A 22,912-nucleotide genomic window follows, 5' to 3' on the forward strand; every position below is an offset into this window, starting at 1 on the left:
ATTTCAGAATTTGACCTTTCTTTCCTATACTTTGATAAGCGATGTTCTGGCAGTGCAGGAATAAGTGCACAGTGCTTACATTCAACATCTTAACAATATGGGTCATTAAGTGTGGAGTGGGGAGGCCACAAGCAAAACAGTCCCCAGGCATGCTCCACATAGCCCACACAGGCAGAGCAAGCCTGAGATGCCCCCTGTGAGGTGCCATGCAGGCCTGGACAGGGAGTCCACATCACCAGTGCCTGCACACTCTCCTAAACATAAGCATTGCTTTCATCTGCACCTACACATAACCATTACCCAAGGATAGGATGATATGTGCCTCGCTCCTCCCTTATGCCAGAGTCTGGGCACTGGGCATGCCTTGCTCAGTGGAGCTGATGGTTGAACCTGTATTTCCCACTATGGATGTGGGAGTCGTCTTGTCAATCTAGCCAGGTAAGAGAGCCAAAAAGCTAACTGACTGTGCTTTAAGAATCAGAATTGGAATCAGACAACAGATGTGAGAGTCACTGCACAGTTGGCTGGAAAACCTTTCATGGATCTTCTGGCTAATACCTATGGCTGTTGCTCTAATAAGCATTTTGATTCGTGTATCTGTAGGTGTTACAGAATATTTGATCACACCATGAATCCCGAGATTGTGTACTAGAAAAACCTGTATCTAGTTATGGTGTGGCTGAGCCCTAGCATACATCTTTAATCCAAACCTTTTTTTTAGATTTGTTTATTTATTTTGTGTGTATGAGTACTGTTTTGAGGCACACCACAAGAGAGAATCAGATCACATTACAGATGGTGGTGAGCCACCATCTGGTTGCTGGGAATTGAACTCAGGACCTCTGGAAGAGCAGAGCCATCTTTCTAGCCCCTAATCCAAGAATTTTATGTTTATTGTAAACAGGTCATTGTGGTGTGGCTCAGTCCTATCACAGGACTTTAACCCAAGAGCGTTTTGTAAACAGGGTCAAATAAAGTCAACCATAGGTCAAGAGGCAGAGCAAGCAACTTCTTGTCTTTACTGAACATAGGAAAAAACCATAGAGAGGGAGAGGAAGTCTGTATGATGGATAGAGAGACACACAGGAAGTGGAAAGGGACATTTGGTGTGATGATGTTTTAAGACAGCATATAGAAGGAAAGGGGGCTTTTTTCTTTTTGGGACACCGGCTGAGTAGGAAGGTCAGCTGGGTGCTTTCTCTGCCTCTCTGACCTAGCATGCCTTCACCCCAGCATCTGGCTCCTCAGTCTTTATTGGTAAAATCAAATGTTGGGGATTTTGTTTACAAACAACATTAAGGCCCTTCTCCAATCCACATGCTGATCCAGCTAACATAGTATCTCCTTTCACAAGCTGCTTTGTGCCTTGAGTGAAGCGGTGCCTAATACAGGAACACAGATTCAGCCTCTGGCCTAAGCTCCAGCATATGATAAGTAAAGGGAAACAAAGCCCTGCAGCAGGCCAGCCTAAGAGGAGGAAGCCAGCTCTGTCCCAGTTCCTTGGCCCTCCACCTCCCTTTACCTTCTGTCCTCTAGACCGTGGCCCTGCTGCTGTTAATGTGGTTGCTCTGACAGACAAGGTTTGAGTTCTAATTTAATTTTTTTCTTAAGATTTATTTATTATTTAATATTATGTATACAATGCTCTGCGTACATGTACAGCTGCACGCCAGAAGAGGGCACCAGATCTCACTATAGATGGTTATGAGCCTCTATGTGGTGGCTGGGAATTGAACTCAGGACCTCTGGAAGAACAGTCAAGGCTCTTAACCGCTGAGCCATCTCTCCAGCCCTGAGTTCTAATTTGTTCAGCTGCAACAACAATGTAAAATACATTTTCTTTCTTTCTTTCTTTCTTTCTTTCTTTCTTTCTTTCTTTCTTTCTTTCTTTCTTTGAGAGACAGGGTTTCTCTGTTATCTTGGCTGTCCTGAACTCACTTTGTTGACCAGGCTGGTCTTGAACTCAAAGTGATCTGCCTGCCTCTGCCTCCTGAGTGCTGGGAATAAAAGCAAACACCACCATGCACAGCTTGAATATTCCTTTTTTATCTCTGTGTCTGTACCAGGCATAGCCCTGATGTCACCCACAATCTCCAGTTATGGCCTTATTCTGACAGTAAAGCCATATATCCTAAAACATCCATTCCCTTTAAAATCTTGTAAAAATGAGGACTTTGGTTTGTTCCCTGCATCTTTCCTTCTATTGGGTCCTGAGATGGATTCCCCGTTTTGATGGCCCGCATTATCAGAAGAACCTGCTTACCTGAGACAGCCCTCAGCATTGGTCCTTATCAGCCATTATCCCTACCTAACAGTTCTCACTACGGGCCATGGCCAGGTGCCAGCAAGAGAAAGATGGATACAAGACCCTCGCAGCCTAGAGTAAGAAAAGCAAACGGGGGATGAAAGGAAATAGAAATGGATAGTTCTTCCTGCTGGCCCTTGGGTGAAGTGCAGAGCAGCAGTGGGCTTCTCATGCATGAAACAGGTGCAGCAGAACAAAGGAGTGAGGAAACAGCAGAAGGGCATGCACAGAGAAAGTGGGTGCAGTCATCCTCTGGAACAGAGAAGTCTCTCATGTGCCTGGGCAAATGCATACCTGAGCCCCCCGAGACTGCTGTTCCTTGTGCTGGGTCATCAGGGACGCGTTTGCAACAATAACATGCTTTGTTGTGCTTTGCTTTTTACTAGAAACTATCACAGTATCAGCAGTGTGCTAGAAATAACACTGTTTACTTGGGCCTCTGGCATAGTTTGAAAAACTATTATTAAGCTGTTTCCTGCTACAAAGGGCAACAGGAGCCAGGGTATAGCTCAGATTAAACGTAGGTGATGCCCAGAGATAGGAGGGGGACTGAAGACTGGAAGGAAATTTCCTACATTCCCTAATCTCACTTTCACTAAGTAAGAGTTTCAACTGCAGACACATTAGTTACCAGAAGGCCAGAAAGTGGTCGTCATCTTCAAATGAGAATGTTCTGGTCTTGTGTTTGGCACACTCACATGATGTGCTGTTTCCCAGCAATCCAGGCACTACAAGGAATTCAAGGCCAGCCTGGTCCACATAGTAGTTCCAGAACAGCCAGGGCTACACAAAGAAACCCTGTCCCAAAAAGAAATGAAAGAAAGAAAAATGATTCATGGACAGTCATCCAACACTTTGCTGGTCACACACACCTGTTTATATCAGTTCTTCATCAATAAAGTGACTCACATTAAGTTTCATTGAAAATTAGTCTTAATGGCCCTTGTGTTGGATAAAAATACCAAAGCCATTTACAAGAGACAGGATGGTCTGAAGTAAAATGGCAGTTGTGTGGGCTCCAAGGCTTTGTGTGTGGGTTCAGCACCAAGAATGTTAGAACAACCACTGTGATGGGCAGGGTGGGTTTTTAATGGACAGAAGTTGAGTAGGTGGCAACTGAGACGGCCTGAACTCAGACATTGTTGCCATGAGATGTGTGACCTTCCAAAACAGTATGTTCTTGGACCTGGTCCGTGTACACTGCTTAAGAAGTAAGCTCTCGGAGGCAGAGGCAGGCGGATCGCTGTGAGTTCGAGGCTAGCCTGGTCTACAAAGCGAGTCTAGGACAGGCAAGGCTACACAGAGAAACCTTGTCTCAAAAAACAAAAAAAAAAAAAAAAAAAAAAAAAGAAGTAAGCTCTCAACCCGTGTGTCAGTCATTTTCATCCTTGAGTTAGCCTTCCCTGCCTCTTGCTAATCATGAGGGTATTCAGAGACATTAATGAACTATGCTAGTCTTTACCTTCCTTAAGTAGCTTCATGCATATGAAAAACTCTGAGGCAGATGAACTTGTAGCAGCAAAAAGCCACAGAAGCAAAACTCAGCACAATGTGAAAATTACATATCACATTAAATGATTTTTGATGCACAGCTTGTCTTTGTTTCTTCTAAAATGGTGTTTCTGGGGAAATTGTTTAAATATTGAAAAAAATCAACATGGCATTCTGAATTAAATCTACATCCTCCCCTCCATATAGCCTGTGTCTACATCCTCACTACACATAGCCTGTGTCTACATCCTCCCCTGCACATAGCCTGTGCCTACATCCTCCCCTACACATAGCCTGTGTCTACATCCTCCCCTGCACATAGCCTGTGTCTACATCCTCACTACACATAGCCTGTGTCTACATCCTCACTACACATAGCCTGTGTCTACATCCTCACTACACATAGCCTGTGTCTACATCCTCCCCTGCACATAGCCTGTGTCTACATCCTCCCCTGCACATAGCCTGTGTCTACATCCTCCCCTGCACATAGCCTGTGTCTACATCCTCACTACACATAGCCTGTGTCTACATCCTCCCCTGCACATAGCCTGTGTCTGCATCCTCCCCTGCACATAGCCTGTGTCTACATCCTCACTACACATAGCCTGTGTCTACATCCTCCCCTGCACATAGCCTGTGTCTACATCCTTCCCTACACATAGCCTGTGTCTACATCCTTCCCTGTACATAGCCTGTGCCTACATCCTCCCCTACACATAGACTGTGTCTACATCCTCACTACACATAGCCTGTGTCTACATCCTCACTACACATAGCCTGTGTCTACATCCTCACTACACATAGCCTGTGTCTACATCCTCCCCTACACATAGCCTGTGTCTACATCCTCCCCTGCACATAGCCTGTGTCTACATCCTCACTACACATAGCCTGTGTCTACATCCTCACCTACACATAGCCTGTGTCTACATCCTTCCCTACACATAGCCTGTGTCTACATCCTCCCCTACACATAGCCTGTGTCTACATCCTCACTACACATAGCCTGTGTCTACATCCTCACCTACACATAGCCTGTGTCTACATCCTCACCTACACATTTATTAAACTAGTTGGAATCTCTAGAATTATTACTAAACAGGGTGGAATTCTCCTTTTGCACTCAATGCTGGAAAGTAAAACATGCCTGTCATTTTTCCTTTTTTTAATAATTAAACATTTTTTTATTTTTTACATGTACAGTTATATTATAACACATAGTCAATAAACTACCTATAGCAATAATAACCATGACACATCAGGAATTATGTAAATGTTATATTCTTAGTGTTTTGGCTATTTGTATTTGACAGCCTTGAAGAAATGAGGTGCGTCTTTCCTATCTTGGTGCGTCTAAAATTCTGAATGTAAATCGATCTCCATCACATCTTGTCATTATCAACTCAAAACAGCTATCTAGACTGAAGGCATATTAACCTCTAAACAAAATTCAGACTGTCCCACACAGAACTCTAACTAAGCCTGGAATTTCTCAACATTTAGAAACTGGACCACAAATACTATTCCTAGCTTGTTTAACCATCTCCCCAATTTGATTTGGGCCACTACCAGGGCATTATTCATCCCTAATGAGCAGGAAGAAACCTTAAGAGAACAAAGCCACGTTGCCTGCACATAAAGGGGTCAGGTAGATTTTTGGGTGCTTTCTAGGGCTATAGAGGGTTACTATCAATGGGAGTTGGTTACAAGTTATTATTGGTCTTATTTAAAGTAAAAATAAGGTTAGACTCAGAAATGTCTCTCTTTTCCTTTATCTTACATTCTTAGGTTTGGAGATGGGGTTGAAAAGAAAGAAGGGGGAATATAGAAATACATAGGGAAAATAGAACAAAAAGTAAATTAGTAAATCTACTCCTCAACTTAATGCCTCAATTGTCACTCACAGCCTTATTTTTTAATTCACTGGTATAGAATTTTTATATAGATGCAAAATAAGTTTAATTTTAGATACAGTGGTACAGAACTCAAATATAGGATTATATACATATATATACATAGAATGATACATATATATATATATTCTATAATGAGGTATTGTCCCCATATAACTCAATTATAATACAAGGTTTACTTCCAATACTTTGAAAGTGCTATTGCAGGATGTTTAGGATAAATAAGTTATACAAGTTAATTGTTAGTTGATCAAATCATGGTAATATCAATTACTAGTCTACTTTCACAAGAATATACATATTAGGGACAACAGATACATAGGATTCTATAGAAAGATAAGGTAAAATAGTTAGATAAGGTCTTTTAAAACCTCAAAGACATACAAAATGTGGCATTTAAAAATGTTTTCATTATTTTAAAGATTCACTGATGATGAGACAAGTTAACCCTGGCAACATCTAGCCTACCTCAAAGAGGATGATGAGCATCACAGAATCTCCTTATGAAGATGGCTTCAAATGTGGCAAACAAGCCACTGGACAAAATGACCTCATTTCTACCACAGACAGAATTCCGCCTAAAAAGGGACAAGTTTGGATGCTGGCTGATTCGAAGGCCAAACTCTGCCAAGACAGGGTAAGCAAGTCCAAATAGTTCCTGCCTCACAAACATGTCTGTCAGATATATCGGGCCAGAAGGCTGAAGAAGATGCTCCAATGTTATAGAGAGTTCTGGATGACTATTCAGGTGGCAAGCTATTTCTGTCATCTTCTCACTTGGAAAGCTACTAACCTGCACTCCCCACATACTGACATAATAAAGTCTATTCCTTCTCAAGTCTCTGATGGAGCTGAAGACCAGGGAGCTTAGTTTTACAAAAAAGCTTGGTAGTTTTTTTACTTGACAATTCTAGCATTGAAAGCTCTTCCTGAGCCAGGCATGGTGGGGCACGCCTGTAATCCCAGCACTTGGAGGCAGGGGCAGGTGGATCTATGTGAGTTCAAGGCCATCCTGGAATACAAAGTAAATCCAGGACAGAAAAACTATGTCTCGGGGGGAAAACGAAGAATGAAAGAAAGCTCTCCGTGAAGAAATGGAAACTGTATTCAAATGTGTATGAGTAAAACTCTTCTTGACAACTTTCCAACAGTACCACTGAAACATTCTACGCGCTTAATAGTAACAGATGGGTCAGTGAATTATAGAATATTTGTGTAATAGAATTTTATTTACTTTTTCAGAGACTATATAGATTTATATTGGTAATATGGAAATAATTTGAGTAATAGGAAACAAAATATAGAAAAGTTCAGTGGTTCTCCGATCTCACCAGTTTTGGTTTTACTTTCCTTTCTGGTCCCTGGAAGGATGTGCCACAGGGCATCATACTGGCCAGTTAGTTTCTATTCTACAATGGTTTTTGTTACTATAAATGTATATCATTATGAATAAAGGTTTTGCCATTATAGGGAGGTATCTGATGAACATCAGTCCTACCTCCTTTGCACAAAGCCTCTCATCTCCATGTTAAAACACAATCTGTCTCTATGAAGCAACAGAACTGCATTGTGGAGGTTGGTCTGATGTATTTTGATGCTAATTACTGCTTGCTGCCTCAGTGACCCACTTGTACCTTGCCTAAGAGCCTAACCTGTTTGACCAATAAAAGCCATCACACCTGGGCAGGGCAAATGGGATAGCTGTGGCTAAGGTTCCAGAGCTTGGAGAGACAGAGAGTCTTGGGAGGAAGAAGACTGGAGGAGAGGGGAGGAAGAAGGAGGCTGTGCCATGGGTCAGGGGAGGAGAAGCACATGGCCGGCATGGATGGAGACTTGGCCCAGATGATGGTAATGAGCAAGTATTTGGGATTATGGACAGGAGGTAGCTTGATAGAAATTATTAGAAGCAGATGGCATGGGATTCCTGCCCCACTATGGGAAATGGTTTAGGGGATTACTATCTCCTCTGCCCCAGGTTAAGGCTATTTTAAAACATATCAGGTATCTGTGTCTTGATTGATTGTGAATGTGTTAGAAAATAAGTCCCTAAACTGGTAAGTGGTGGCACATGCCTTTGATCTCAGCACTTGGGTGCAGAAGCAGGCAGATCTCTGTGAGTTCGAGGCCAGCGTGGTCTATGGAGCTAGTTCTAGGATGACTAGAGCTCTTACACAGAAAAACCCTGTCTCGAAAACCCAAATAGGAAGAAAAAATACTGCCCTAATAATAATATTTAGGCCTTATAATAGACATTAATAGGCAATACTGGTAAATAACCACAACACTACATAATCAGACTGAAATCAAATACATATATTGTCTATGTGCAGCCTTTAAAAGCAATCATCTCACAAGGCTGTGGCTATATTTATAAACTACGCTCTCAACCCTCATATGCACTATGCCTTGGACGTGCCTAGAAACGAAGATCCCAAGTCATCCCTGTTCAGTTACTCTGAACTTACATTGGTGGCAGGCATTCTCTTATTGGCCTGTAGAGATGAGCAGGTGTGCTAGATAATCTTATGACAACTTGGCACAAGCTAGAGTTATCTGAAAGGAAGGAACCTTAAGTGAGAAAATGCCCCCACAATATCGAACTGCAGGGTATATTCTTAATTAGTGACTGATGGGGGAGCGCCCAGCCCATTGTGGTGGTACCATCCCTGGGCTGGTGGCCCTGGTTGCTATAAGAAATCAGGCTGAGGGGCTGGAGAGATGGCTCAGTGGTTAAGAGCGTCACCTGCTCTTCCAGAGGTCCTGAGTTCAATTCCCAGCAACCACATGGTGGCTCACAACCATCTATAATGTAATCTGATACCCTCTTCTGCAGATAAAGCACTCATATGCAATACATAAAATAAATAAATATTAAAAAAAAAAAAAGAAAAAAAAAAGAAATCAGGCTGAGCCAAGCCATGTGGAGCAAGTCAGTAAGCACCACTCTCCACTTATGGTTTGGGGACGCTGTTCTAAAATTAAGAATATCATTGCAGGCCAGACCTAAATATTTATTGCCACTCTAAAACAAACTTAAGGGACTGGTCCAATATATATTTTAATAGAGGAGACGGTATTAGTTTCCCGAATTATTTTCTCTGTAGCAGGAGATAGGGAAAAAGCCTGATGCTTCCATTTTACTGTTTCACTTGAAATACTAGAGTGAGGTGATTGAATATTTTAAAACCTAAGGAGCAAGTACACTTGATCTAGAGGTAAAAGTTTGTTCCCATAATCATTTTCTATATATTGCACATTTTATTTAGCATACTATATGGCTTTTTGTCTTCTTAGGAGGAGTGGTAATATTCCCCATAATGTAGCCCAATCATATTCACTCCCCAGTCCTCCAGGTCCACCCCCACCCTTGTACCAAGGGTGTACAATAAAATACCAGGTCCAAGTGGTGGTCATACACTCACTGAAGCATGGTCAGACTCTCAGTGGCCAGCGCCATAAGAACTGAATATTTCCTCCATGCCCACCTCTGCCTGAAGCCATCAGCTGGGAAGAGTCACACTTCAACATCTGTATCACAATTTTAAAGAGCTCTCTTCAATGGCTTCCTGTCTAGATTGTTTCTTTTGTGGGGGAGTGAGGAAGGGGTTGGGGGTGGGAAGAGATGTTGTCACAGAAGCCTTCTATGTCTCTCACTCTCACCTGGGCGTCTGCAGTCATCAATTCTATGGCAAAAGAAGCTTCCTTGTCCTTTATAGTCAGAGGCAGCAAGGATCATGGATGTCCACGTGGATTCAGGTGCAGCACAGACCACGGGCAACGACATGATGTCTAGAGGCAACAAAGCCCACGGGCATCAACATGGCCTTAGGAAGCACACAGACCACACACACCAACATGGTCTTGGATGGTAACACAGACTATGGACACCAACATGGCCCCTAAGTGCAGCAGGGTCATGGACAACACATGGCCCGCAGCAGCAGCACAGGTCATGAGGTCACGGGCATCCTCACATCCTCTGGTCCTAACATGTACCTCAGACATCAACAGAATCTGCAGTGGCAGCCCAAGCCACAGACATCTGTTGGGTGTGTGTGTGTGTGAAGAAAGAACAGCAAAACAACTCTAGAACTCATGGAATCTACCCTCACTGGTTAACATACCCACGACGGGTATCTCGGAGAGGCATAGCCCAGGACTACGTGTCCTGAAGACTCTGTGCTGTTATGGAGCACAGCTCTGCATGTTGTCCTTGTGGTCATCACATCTGTCATAATACATAGTAGTATACTCAAGGTGACTCCTAGCTCCTCCCTGGGCAGTATCACTGGCACTCACAACAATAATGCTTGATCTCTTTCAGGCATTGCTGCTGGAGCAGATTAATGATTCAGACACCACCCTGGAAAAGAACCTCAGATGTACACGGCTGGCAATGACCTCTACCCTTAGAAAGAGTTTGGAAAACTACATTGCTTAGCAAGGTTAGGTAAAGATATTTTTGCTAGTGGCTCTCATATAGACAGTTCTAAGGAAAGATAAATTGTTTAGCAAATTTAGGTATAGATGTTTCAGCTACTGAATCTCATGCAGAAAATTTTAGGGGACAATCTGATGTTAAGAAAAAGTACACTCTTAATAGCAAATCTAGGGACTTTTGGAGGTTGGTCTGCAAGAACAATGGCTCAGAGCAGCACTGGCTGATGTGACTATTTCAAGCTGGGCTGGTGACAGAGATGATGATTAATTTCCTTATCCTGTTTTTTACCCTCAGCTTCCTGATATGATTTCACAACAAGTATTAACGAGTAGATGCACACCTTGATGATTTAAAGTAGAAATGGCTGACTGCCTTTGTATATAAAACTTTAGGTTTGTGATTCTTTTAAGATTTCTGCAAGATTGCTTTTGATGGTAATTGATTTTTCTTTGGGCGCACAAATAGCTGCCTGCACATAAAGAAAAGGTGGCTGAGAGGTTACCCTGTGTGCTCACATTCTTAATATATAACAAATTACTTAGTTACAAATGTATATGGGTTCTTGGGAATAATTTGTTGTTCATTTGTTTCTCACCCATAATATATAAACATTTGGACTTGTGAACGTATTAGGGAACATGTTTTTCTTATGTATACACATTTTAATTGTTCATTTACATAAAAATAGAACATAACTTCATTGTGATTTTTGTACTGCTTGAAGGATTTTCCTGGGGGTTATGAGGGAGAAAAAGTAAAGTTAGAAGAATAAAAATCAAAAGGAGAATTATTCAGGATTGAATTCTTCAGGGTTCTCTAGAGGAACAGAACAGATAAGATAAATATATAGAATATTATTAGATAGGTAGATAGGTAGGTAGATAGATAGATAGATAGATAGATAGATAGATAGATAGATAGACAGATGCTCACAGAACATGGTCCAGCTAGTGTAACAATGGTGTCAAAGTAAAATGATCCAGCAGTTGTTCAGTCACGAGCTGGTGTCTCACCTGGTCTTCAGTACACATAGGGATCCTGAAGAAGCAGGCTCTACTGCCAGTGAAGGAATGGACTTGCCAGTGAGGGTGGGGCAAGCAGACAGAGAGCAACAGCTTCCTTCTACCGTGTCCTTTATATACGCTGCCACCAGAAGGTGTGGTCCACATTAAAGGTGGCTCTTTCAACTCCATAAGATCTGGATTAAAGGTGAGTCTTCCCATTTCAAATGATTTAACTAAGAAACAGCCCTCACTGGTGTATCCAGCTGCCTGGGCTTTAGTTTACTGCAGATGTAGTCAAGTTGATGAACAAGAATGACCATCCCAAGGCCCACCCCTCCCTGCTGATCCACTGAGAGTTAATAGCTGTTAGGAGAGGGAGAGACAAGTTCCTCAGTGGTATAGCTACAGGTAAGGTGCTTCTCCATGATCTTATAAATTACCTCTTACACAGCTCCTATAAGTAACCCCAATCAGACTAACTGAAATGTACACACTTTATGTGTTGCCAACATACCATAGCACCTCATATGTGTGTGGTGTATATAGGTTTGCATGGTGCATGTGTATGTGTGTGCATGCATGTGTTTGAGTATTGGGATGCAAGTGTGAGGGTGCATGCGGAGGCCAGAGGACAACCGCAGGGATTGGCCGTTACCTACTGTGTTTGAGACCAATCGGCAGTGCCGCTCACTGCTGTGTGCAGCAGCCTAGCTGGCTCTACTCCCCGACCCCAAGCTCCCAGGCTTCTTGTACCACTACCTCCCACCTTGCAGAAGGAACACTTGGATTACAGTTGCTCACTACTGGACCTGTCTTTGCTTGAGTTCTGTGGATTCACACTCAGGGCCCCACTCTAGTGTTAAGCACCTTGCCAACTAAGCCATGTGCCCATTGCTAATATTGCCATCCTCAAAGGGTAGAATGGGGTCATGGCCAGGAAATAGCAGACCTAAGGGAGACCTAAAAACAGCCATGCAAGCAGCAAGTCCTGCAGCTCTCTGTAGGGTGTCTGCCCCCAGGGCACACCCACCTCTGAAGCCCCTGGACAGCTGGCCCCTCCAGCTCTGAAACTCAGAGCATACACAGGCCCTCTCTTGGACCACTCCATTCTATGCCTGCATCCTCCAAGAGGCATCATCAACATCTTTGGGCCACCACCTAAATGTAGGCTTCACACTATGGCCTCTCAGGGCTTCTGAGAAGGAACTCTGACCCTAGCAATCATTGCCTGGGTTAGCTGCTCTCTCACATCATGGTGCAAGACTCATAATCCCTCAGTCTTCCTTATTGCCTGCCTATAGAACCAGTAATTGGTGAGCAATTACTTTACCAAGTCCTGCCACCAGCATGAGATGGAGTGTGGAGGTATTGTGAATGTGTATAACAACTGTCAATAAAGCCCTGTTTAGCCAATGAGCTGGGCAGAAGGAGGGAGTGGAAGGCTGGAATCTGGGGAGGAGAATGAGGAGAGGCAGTTGGAGAGAGAAGGTTGACGGAGTAGGAAGACAAGGGAAGAACAGCCAGACGAGCATCAGTGGCAAATGCTTGGGGTATATGTATAATATATCAGTTTAGAGTAGTTTGTTTACCATAGTTTAGGAATAGATTTTAATTAGTGTAGTTTCTGCCCAGAGTAGAACTGACAGCCTAAAAGTACGCTTCTGTTTCCCTGTGTCAATTATTTACTTCTTAGGCCTAACCAATACATTTGTATTGTAACAAATGAGGCAGCCTCTTAGACCACAGTTGCACTGTCCTCTTAGACCACAGTTGCACTGGCCTCTTAGACCACAGTTGCACTGGCCTCTTAGACCACAGTTGCACTGGCCTCTTAGACCACAGTTGCACTGGCCTCTTAGACCACAGTTGCACTGTCCTCTTAGACCACAGTTGCACTGTCCTCTTAGACCACGGTTGCACTGTCCTCTTAGACCACAGTTGCACTGTCCTCTTAGACCACGGTTGCACTGTCCTCTTAGACCACGGTTGCACTGGCCTCTTAGACCACAGTTGCACTGGAATCTTAGACCATAGTTGCACTGGAATCTTAGACCACAGTTGCACTGGCCTCTTAGACCACAGTTGCACTGGAATCTTAGACCATAGTTGCACTGTCCTCTTAGACCACGGTTGCACTGTCCTCTTAGACCACGGTTGCACTGTCCTCTTAGACCACGGTTGCACTGTCCTCTTAGACCACAGTTGCACTGGCCTCTTAGACCACGGTTGCACTGGCCTCTTAGAACCACAGTTGCACTGGCCTCTTAGACCATAGTTGCACTGTTCTCTTAGACCACAGTTGCACTGTCCTCTTAGACCACGGTTGCACTGGCCTCTTAGACCACAGTTGCACTGGCCTCTTAGACCACAGTTGCACTGGAATCTTAGACCATAGTTGCACTGGCCTCTTAGACCACAGTTGCACTGTCCTCTTAGACCACAGTTGCACTGGAATCTTAGACCATAGTTGCACTGTTCTCTTAGACCACAGTTGCACTGTCCTCTTAGACCACGGTTGCACTGGCCTCTTAGACCACAGTTGCACTGGAATCTTAGACCATAGTTGCACTGGAATCTTAGACCACAGTTGCACTGGCCTCTTAGACCACAGTTGCACTGGAATCTTAGACCATAGTTGCACTGTCCTCTTAGACCACGGTTGCACTGGCCTCTTAGACCACAGTTGCACTGGAATCTTAGACCATAGTTGCACTGGCCTTTTAGAGCACAGTTACATTGGTGATCCTTGCTGGCCCTGGGGAACATTTTCCTGGTCACTTCCCTATGATCAGGAAACAGCTCTAGTAGCATTTCACTCTCTGCTCTCTGCTTTCACATTATTTAAATCCTATCCAGATAGAACACACTCCTGCCCTCTGTGTGGCTTTCCTGTTGCTCCTGTGAACACTGAAGGATGTTAGTCTCTTAGCAACTACAGCTGTTTCCTGAGATGTGTGCAACCTTGAACTTCCTCCTTTCCCTGGCACACTACACATACCATTTTCTTCTGCTTTATTCTGTCTCACTTGTAGACCTGGATAAAAGCAGTGACAATGGTTCATCCTGAGTGCTATCAAGTCTTGAGATTTCCTCTGTTAAACAAGTTAGTCCATTACTTTAAATGTTTTATTTATATGGTGTTTAGAGTTTTATTTTATTTTATGTATATGAGTGTTTTGCTTGCATGTGTGTGCACAAACCTCCTCAGAGGTCAGAGATGGTGTTGGGTCCCCTGGAACCAGGGTTCCAGATAGTTGTGAGCCTACTTGTGGGTGCTGGGAACTGAACCCTGGTCTTCTGCAAGAGCAGCCTGTGTTCTAATCACTGAGCCACCTCTCAGCCCCACCCACTCCATTAGTTTTGAATCTCACCTCACTGAAGTTCTCAGGATGTGGCTACAATGCAGGCAGCTTCTTTCCAGAATATAATACTAATGACCTCTATCCCAGTTACAACAAAGGAATCTATTCTAGAAACTCTAGAGCATGACTGTTTGTGACATCAGTCCTTTATTATTGTTTTTAAATCTGGCATTGGGAAGAGACTCTATGACCTTTTGGATGCTAAGCAGTAATTCTTCCACTGAACTACATGCCAGACTTAATTTCTTAATTAACTATTTTTGAGGCAGATGGTAATGCATTCTAGAAGGAAAAACAGTTATTTCAAATGTTTATGATGTGTCATAGGCAGGAAATTTCTTCTAAATACAGTGAAATGGAGCCAGGTTTTCACTCCCAAACTGTCTTGTCTCACTGTTGCAGGAAATACCACAGAAATAAATGAATGGGCCCACACTCATGTGCTATTCAGAGTGTTATTAAGTGGAGTTGGGAGATCCCAGAAGTTGGAAAGAGGTACAGGGTGTGGTGTCTGTGACTGAAAAACATTGCATACATGCATGGAATTTTCCAAAAAAAAAAAAAAAAAACACTTGGCAGATTTTAACACAAGAATATATATCCTAAGTCTAACAGATAGATACGACTCTATCAATATATGTGGTAAATTAGTTGAATAAGGTCTTCAAAAGCCTCAGAGACACACAGAATATGGCATTTAAAGATGTTCTTACAGTCCTAAATTTCTTCGACAACAAGACAAGTTAACTCCTGACAACACCCAGCCAACCTCAAAGAGATGATGAGCATCAAAGAACCTCCTTATGGAGATGGCTTCAAAGGTGGCAAACCAGCCATTGGGCAAAATGTCCTCATTCCTGCCACAAACAGAATCTGCCTAAAAATGGGCAACTTAGATGCAGGCAGAGTCAAACGGCCGCACTAAGCCAAGTCAGCGTTATAAAGTGTATTGGGTGAGTGGTCAGGCAGTAAACTGTCTTAGGTCAATTTGTACATTCTGGAAGCTGCTAACCCACATTGCTGATTCCCTCAGGAATTTAAGTTTTATTCCTTCTCAAGTCTCTGAGGGGCATTGACGACAAGATAGTATAGTTTTACAACCAAGCTTAGTTGATTAGGGGGCAAGATCGTCTTAGATTAATATAAAGAAGTTAAGCTATTAGAGTTGAGATAGGATAGATATTGACTTTCACTCGGAAATTTAGACCCAACAAGACAGGAAAGACACTTACTTCAAACGAGACGAATGCAGATGGCCAAGTCACTATGAATGTAACATGTATAGAACTCATTATTCTCATGATTGTCACATGGTTCTCCCTGCTGTATGTAGTTTGTTTTATACATGTGTAATAAAATGAAAGTATTAATAAAAATTTTTAAGACATTTGAATGTGCTCTAAGACCTCTGTTAAACGTAGTGAAATGGGTGCATAACTCCATTCTCCTCCCTGCCAAATGCAATGACAGTATCAAAAAAAATAATAATAATCTTTTAAAACATCCAGGCCAACTCACGCCTCCACCTGCACTGTTCTGTCTCCCACTGTTTGGGATGCTGCGGTGGGAGTTCAAATGACCTCATGAGTTGGAAAACAGCTTGAGCACCACAGGGAGACATGGTCGCATAAAGAAAACCTGTGTGAGCCAAAAAGCACACAGAAGACATGAGGCTAGGCAGAAACAGGCACAGAACTTTGCAATCCAGAGGTAAAGGACAGGAACCTAGAGGGCAGGGAAGGACACGTAAGTGCCCACAGCAGGGAAAGCAAGCCTCTTGTCTCCTGACACCCACGCAGCACTCAGTGACTGTGGACACAAATAGCATGACAGTGAGAGCAGGGAGGTCAGTGGGAAGTCTCCCTGTGAAGGTCAAAGTTCCAGACCAGGAGCACAGGTTGCCGACTCTCCATACCTCAGAGAAGAGCGGCAGGACCAAGCGATGGAGAGGACAGCTGGAGACCCGGACAGTCAGTGCAGGCTTGAGGATTTGACAACAGCTCACTGGTTAGCCTCCGTGGGGGCCATTAGTCAGCTCCCAACCCTGAGAAAGGAAGGAAGCCAGGAGAGGGTTGTGGGGGCACAGGGAGGCAGAAAGGAGTCGGGGGAGTGAAGTTTTGGGAAACAGAGGGAGAGAGAGCCACAGGTGAAGGCGGATATAATAGAAAAGAAGTAAAATTATGAATGCTGAGCCTTAAGCCTCTCACTTGTCTCCTTCACCCCCTTTCCTCCCCCTCATTTTTTTTTCTTTTTTGGTGTTTACTGTTTTCACTTATTATAACTGAGTGTTTTCTCTCTCTCTCTCTCTCTCTCTCTCTCTCTCTCTCTCTCTCTCTCTCTCTCTGTGTGTGTGTGTGTGTGTGTGTGTGTGTGTGTGTGTGTGTGTGTACTACTTGCATACCTGGTGCCTGCAGAGGCTAGAAAGGGCATTGGATCTCCTGGAACTGGACTTACAGGTGATTGTGGACCACTGTGTGGGTGCTAGGAACTGGGTCCTCCAGAAGAGCAGCCGGTGCTCTCAAGTGCTAAGTCACTTCTCCAGGATGCCTTTGGTGTTTTTGAGACCAGGATTCACTTTGTAGCCCAGGCTATCCTAAGGTTCATTGTATTCTAGACTGTCACTGAATTAATGAGAATCATTGTCTCGTCATCACAGGTCCTAAGATTACAGGTGACATCAAACAAAACCTTTAACCAGCCTGTCTGTCTGTTTCACACAGTTTTCTCCCAGGCCGGAGAAATGTCCAGTGACGCTCATGTTGGGCTCACAGGACTGAGCTGTGCTCAGCTCTATTTGATGTCACCCTGCTCACAGATGGTCCATTCAGTTCCTTAGTCCCTAAGATTTTATACAGTCAGCCGAAGATCACTAGATACCAGATGGAAGCCACTGCCTGGGAGACCAAAACAGAAGAGAAGGGACCAAGAGGAAACAGAACAAAACAAGTGAAATAGATCAGAGAGACAAGGGCACCATGGTAAATGACCAGAGAACACAGAGAGACCTTCCTGTTTGCATTAGGCACTTTCCTATTGCTGTGATATACCATGGGCAGGAGAACTGATAAAGCAAGGTTAACCTGGCTTACTTTTCCAGAAGGCTAGAGTCCATGCTGGCAGAGCAAAGGCTTGGTGGCAGGTGGCTGGAGCCGCAGCTGAGAACACAAGCCCAACGCACAAGGAGGAGGCAAAGAGCACTAACTTGAAGTGGTATAAAGTCCTTTAAAACCTTAAACCCAGCCCCAAGTGACTCATTTTCTTCAGCAAGGCCACACCTCCCACTCCTCCCCACCACCTGGGGAGCAAGGATCCAAATGCTGCAGACTTATAGAGGTCTTTCAACCACCACAGTGTTCATAAGTGAGAACATGTTTACGAAAAACAATAGTGTATCTCTCTCCTATTTGGGCCTTGAACGAAGGCAAAAGCCCTCAGCTGGCCGGCATGTAGCTGCAGAGGACACTGGACAGTCACTGGACTGCCCTTGTCAGTTGATAGGCTGAAGGGAAGGCCTCTGGCCCTGAATGACAAACTCATCTGGGCAATAATCACCGTGAGCATCTCAGACATGACCGTGAAAGATTGGAAGTAGTCTCTCCAGGATTGTTTTAAAAGAATAAAAAGTAATAAGCCGGAGAGATGACTTCTTGGTTATGAATACTGTCTGCTCTTCTAGGTACCTCAGGTTCAGTTCTCAGCACCTACGTGCAGCTCATAATGATCTAAACTCCAATTCTAGAGAAGCCATTAACTTCCTCAGCATCCTGGAGGCATGAGACATGTACATGATGCACAGACTTACATGTAGGAAAAATACTCATATTGAGGTCAGTGGACAAATGGCTGGAGTCCATTTTCTCCTTCCATCAAGTGCATCCTGGTTTTGAACTCAGGCAGCCAGGCTTGGAAGGTGGCATCTTTGATTCTTATTTCTGATGTTTGGAAGCTCTTAGATAGGGGAGCTGCTGGGAGATTTGAAGAGACTGAGATTGCCATGCCTCACAGTTAACCAGTAAGTGCTCTGAATTAGAATGTGAGAGCACAGTGAAGTGTGCTGAGTCCAGGCCTGGTTAGAATTCACATGCTATGCTCTGTTTGTTCCAGTTCTGATGGCTCCTTAGCAGATGGAAACCACAGCTAGTGTACCGAATCCCACAGACACTGTGCCTTTCCCAATATGTATTCCCTTGGCAAAGTTTAATTCATGAGGAAGAGATCGGTGATTGGTAATAAGACAGGATCATGATTCAGTTCAGTAACCTAAAATAACTAAAAGCTAAATACTGTCACATGAGCACGCAGATACCGACAAGGTCTCAGTGACTAGGAAGTGTATGGTGAGCACAGTGTGGAAACACTGCAGAAGGGTGTGACTCAAGTGCTGGGCAGAACAGAGCAGAGCACTGGGGTTTCCACACATGTGGGACGGGATGGACAGGAAAGTCTCACAGCAACGATTGCTTGCTTCTGGCATTTCTTTCCTTCCATATCTTTAGAACACTGTTAATAATTGGAACAAGAAAGAGAGATAATAGTAAGTGAGTAAATAAATCAAAGATAAGTGTAACACTGGTAAATGAAAAAGCCCATAGCATTCCCACACTTAGAAGGGAAGTCACAATCTAAGAGCCAACAACTATTTGAGAGGAAACAGGGTGTGGGACGCTGGGAGGGGGTGTGGTGGGGGGGGTGCATCAGACGACTGGAGTAGACCCTGAAAATAAGAAGTTGTTCACTTTCTCAAGGGTCTGTTAGGGAAGGAGGGAGGCTGGTCAGGTTGCTTTTAAATTTTACCCATAAATATCCAGCTGGTTACGTGCAGGTGAGAATGTAGCCACAGGCTATGGGCCCATGAGGATGTAGACACAGGCTATGTGTAGGGGAGGATGTAGACACAGGCTATGTGTAGTGAGGATGTAGACACAGGCTATGTGCAGGTGAGGATGTAGACACAGGCTATGAGTAGGGGAGGATGTAGACACAGGCTATGTGTAGGGGAGGATGTAGACACAGGCTATGTGTAGTGAGGATGTAGACACAGGCTATGTGCAGGTGAGGATGTAGACACAGGCTATGTGTAGGGGAGGATGTAGACACAGGCTATGTGTAGGGGAGGATGTAGACACAGGCTATGTGTAGGGGAGGATGTAGACACAGGCTATGTGTAGGGGAGGATGTAGACACAGGCTATGTGTAGTGAGGATGTAGACACAGGCTATGTGTAGTGAGGATGTAGACACAGGCTATGTGTAGTGAGGATGTAGACACAGGCTATGTGTAGTGAGGATGTAGACACAGGCTATGTGTAGTGAGGATGTAGACACAGGCTATGTGTAGTGAGGATGTAGACACAGGCTATGTGTAGTGAGGATGTAGACACAGGCTATGTGTAGTGAGGATGTAGACACAGGCTATGTGTAGGGGAGGATGTAGGCACAGGCTATGTGTAGTGAGGATGTAGACACAGGCTATGTGTAGGGGAGGATGTAGACACAGGCTATGTGCAGGGGAGGATGTAGGCACAGGCTATGTGTAGTGAGGATGTAGACACAGGCTATGTGTAGGGGAGGATGTAGGCACAGGCTATGTGTAGTGAGGATGTAGACACAGGCTATGTGTAGGGGAGGATGTAGACACAGGCTATGTGTAGTGAGGATGTAGACACAGGCTATGTGTAGTGAGGATGTAGACACAGGCTATGTGTAGTGAGGATGTAGACACAGGCTATGTGTAGTGAGGATGTAGACACAGGCTATGTGTAGTGAGGATGTAGACACAGGCTATGTGTAGTGAGGATGTAGACACAGGCTATGTGTAGTGAGGATGTAGACACAGGCTATGTATAGGGGAGGATGGAGACACAGGCTATGTGTAGTGAGGATGTAGACACAGGCTATGTGTAGTGAGGATGTAGACACAGGCTATGTGTAGGGGAGGATGTAGACACAGGCTATGTGTAGTGAGGATGTAGACACAGGCTATGTGTAGTGAGGATGTAGACACAGGCTATGTGTAGTGAGGATGTAGACACAGGCTATGTGTAGTGAGGATGTAGACACAGGCTATGTGTAGGGGAGGATGTAGACACAGGCTATGTGTAGTGAGGATGTAGACACAGGCTATGTGTAGTGAGGATGTAGACACAGGCTATGTGTAGTGAGGATGTAGACACAGGCTATGTGTAGTGAGGATGTAGACACAGGCTATGTGCAGGGGAGGATGTAGGCACAGGCTATGTGCAGGGGAGGATGTAGACACAGGCTATGTGTAGTGAGGATGTAGACACAGGCTATGTGTAGTGAGGATGTAGACACAGGCTATGTGTAGTGAGGATGTAGACACAGGCTATGTGTAGGGGAGGATGTAGACACAGGCTATGTACAGGGGAGGATGTAGGCACAGGCTATGTGTAGTGAGGATGTAGACACAGGCTATGTGCAGGGGAGGATGTAGACACAGGCTATGTGTAGTGAGGATGTAGACACAGGCTATGTGCAGGGGAGGATGTAGACACAGGCTATGTGTAGTGACGATGTAGACACAGGCTATGTGTAGTGAGGATGTAGACACAGGCTATGTGTAGTGAGGATGTAGACACAGGCTATGTGTAGTGAGGATGTAGACACAGGCTATGTGTAGTGACGATGTAGACACAGGCTATGTGTAGGGGAGGATGTAGACACAGGCTATGTGTAGTGAGGATGTAGACACAGGCTATGTACAGGGGAGGATGTAGACACAGGCTATGTGCAGGGGAGGATGTAGACACAGGCTATGTACAGGGGAGGATGTAGACACAGGCTATGTGTAGTGACGATGTAGACACAGGCTATGTGTAGTGAGGATGTAGACACAGGCTATGTGCAGGGGAGGATGTAGACACAGGCTATGTGTAGGGGAGGATGTAGACACAGGCTATGTGTAGGGGAGGATGTAGACACAGGCTATGTGTAGTGAGGATGTAGACACAGGCTAGGTGTAGTGAGGATGTAGACACAGGCTATGTACAGGGGAGGATGTAGACACAGGCTATGTGTAGTGACGATGTAGACACAGGCTATGTGTAGTGAGGATGTAGACACAGGCTATGTGCAGGGGAGGATGTAGACACAGGCTATGTGTAGTGACGATGTAGACACAGGCTATGTGTAGTGAGGATGTAGGCACAGGCTATGTGCAGGGGAGGATGGAGACACAGGCTATGTGTAGTGACGATGTAGACACAGGCTATGTGTAGTGAGGATGTAGGCACAGGCTATGTGCAGGGGAGGATGTAGACACAGGCTATGTGTAGTGACGATGTAGACACAGGCTATGAGTAGTGAGGATGTAGGCACAGGCTATGTGCAGGGGAGGATGGAGACACAGGCTATGTGTAGTGAGGATGTAGACACAGGCTATGTGTAGGGGAGGATGTAGACACAGGCTATGTGTAGTGAGGATGTAGACACAGGCTATGTGTAGTGAGGATGTAGACACAGGCTATGTGTAGTGAGGATGTAGACACAGGCTATGTGTAGGGGAGGATGTAGACACAGGCTATGTGTAGTGAGGATGTAGACACAGGCTAGGTGTAGTGAGGATGTAGACACAGGCTATGTACAGGGGAGGATGTAGACACAGGCTATGTGTAGTGAGGATGTAGACACAGGCTAGGTGTAGTGAGGATGTAGACACAGGCTATGTACAGGGGAGGATGTAGACACAGGCTATGTGTAGTGAGGATGTAGACACAGGCTATGTGTAGTGAGGATGTAGACACAGGCTATGTGTAGGGGAGGATGTAGACACAGGCTATGTACAGGGGAGGATGTAGACACAGGCTATGTGTAGTGACGATGTAGACACAGGCTATGTGTAGTGAGGATGTAGGCACAGGCTATGTGCAGGGGAGGATGGAGACACAGGCTATGTGTAGTGAGGATGTAGACACAGGCTATGTGTAGTGAGGATGTAGACACAGGCTATGTGTAGTGAGGATGTAGACACAGGCTATGTGTAGTGAGGATGTAGACACAGGCTATGTGTAGGGGAGGATGTAGACACAGGCTATGTGTAGTGAGGATGTAGACACAGGCTATGTGTAGTGAGGATGTAGACACAGGCTATGTGTAGGGGAGGATGTAGACACAGGCTATGTGTAGTGAGGATGTAGACACAGGCTATGTGTAGTGAGGATGTAGACACAGGCTATGTGTAGTGAGGATGTAGACACAGGCTATGTGTAGTGAGGATGTAGACACAGGCTATGTACAGGGGAGGATGTAGGCACAGGCTATGTGCAGGGGAGGATGTAGACACAGGCTATGTGTAGTGAGGATGTAGACACAGGCTATGTGTAGTGAGGATGTAGACACAGGCTATGTGTAGGTCAGGATGTAGACACAGGCTAT

At 44.6% G+C, this 22,912-nt stretch overlaps 1 long non-coding RNA gene across 1 annotated transcript; it reads right to left on the minus strand.

The window, feature by feature from the left end:
* Positions 1-3,065: 3,065 nt before the first annotated feature.
* LOC311584800 lies at positions 3,066-17,734 on the minus strand. The gene is made up of 3 exons (XR_014775005.1): positions 17,609-17,734; positions 9,373-9,501; positions 3,066-3,103 (listed from the first exon to the last, which is right to left on the minus strand). It is a non-coding gene; the product is annotated as an uncharacterized lncRNA (long non-coding RNA).
* Between the last annotated feature and the right edge of the window lie 5,178 nt (positions 17,735-22,912).

The sequence above is a fragment of the Acomys minous genome, assembly GCF_964271855.1.
Source record: "Acomys minous genome assembly, chromosome: 15".
Classification (NCBI taxonomy): domain Eukaryota; kingdom Metazoa; phylum Chordata; class Mammalia; order Rodentia; family Muridae; genus Acomys; species Acomys minous.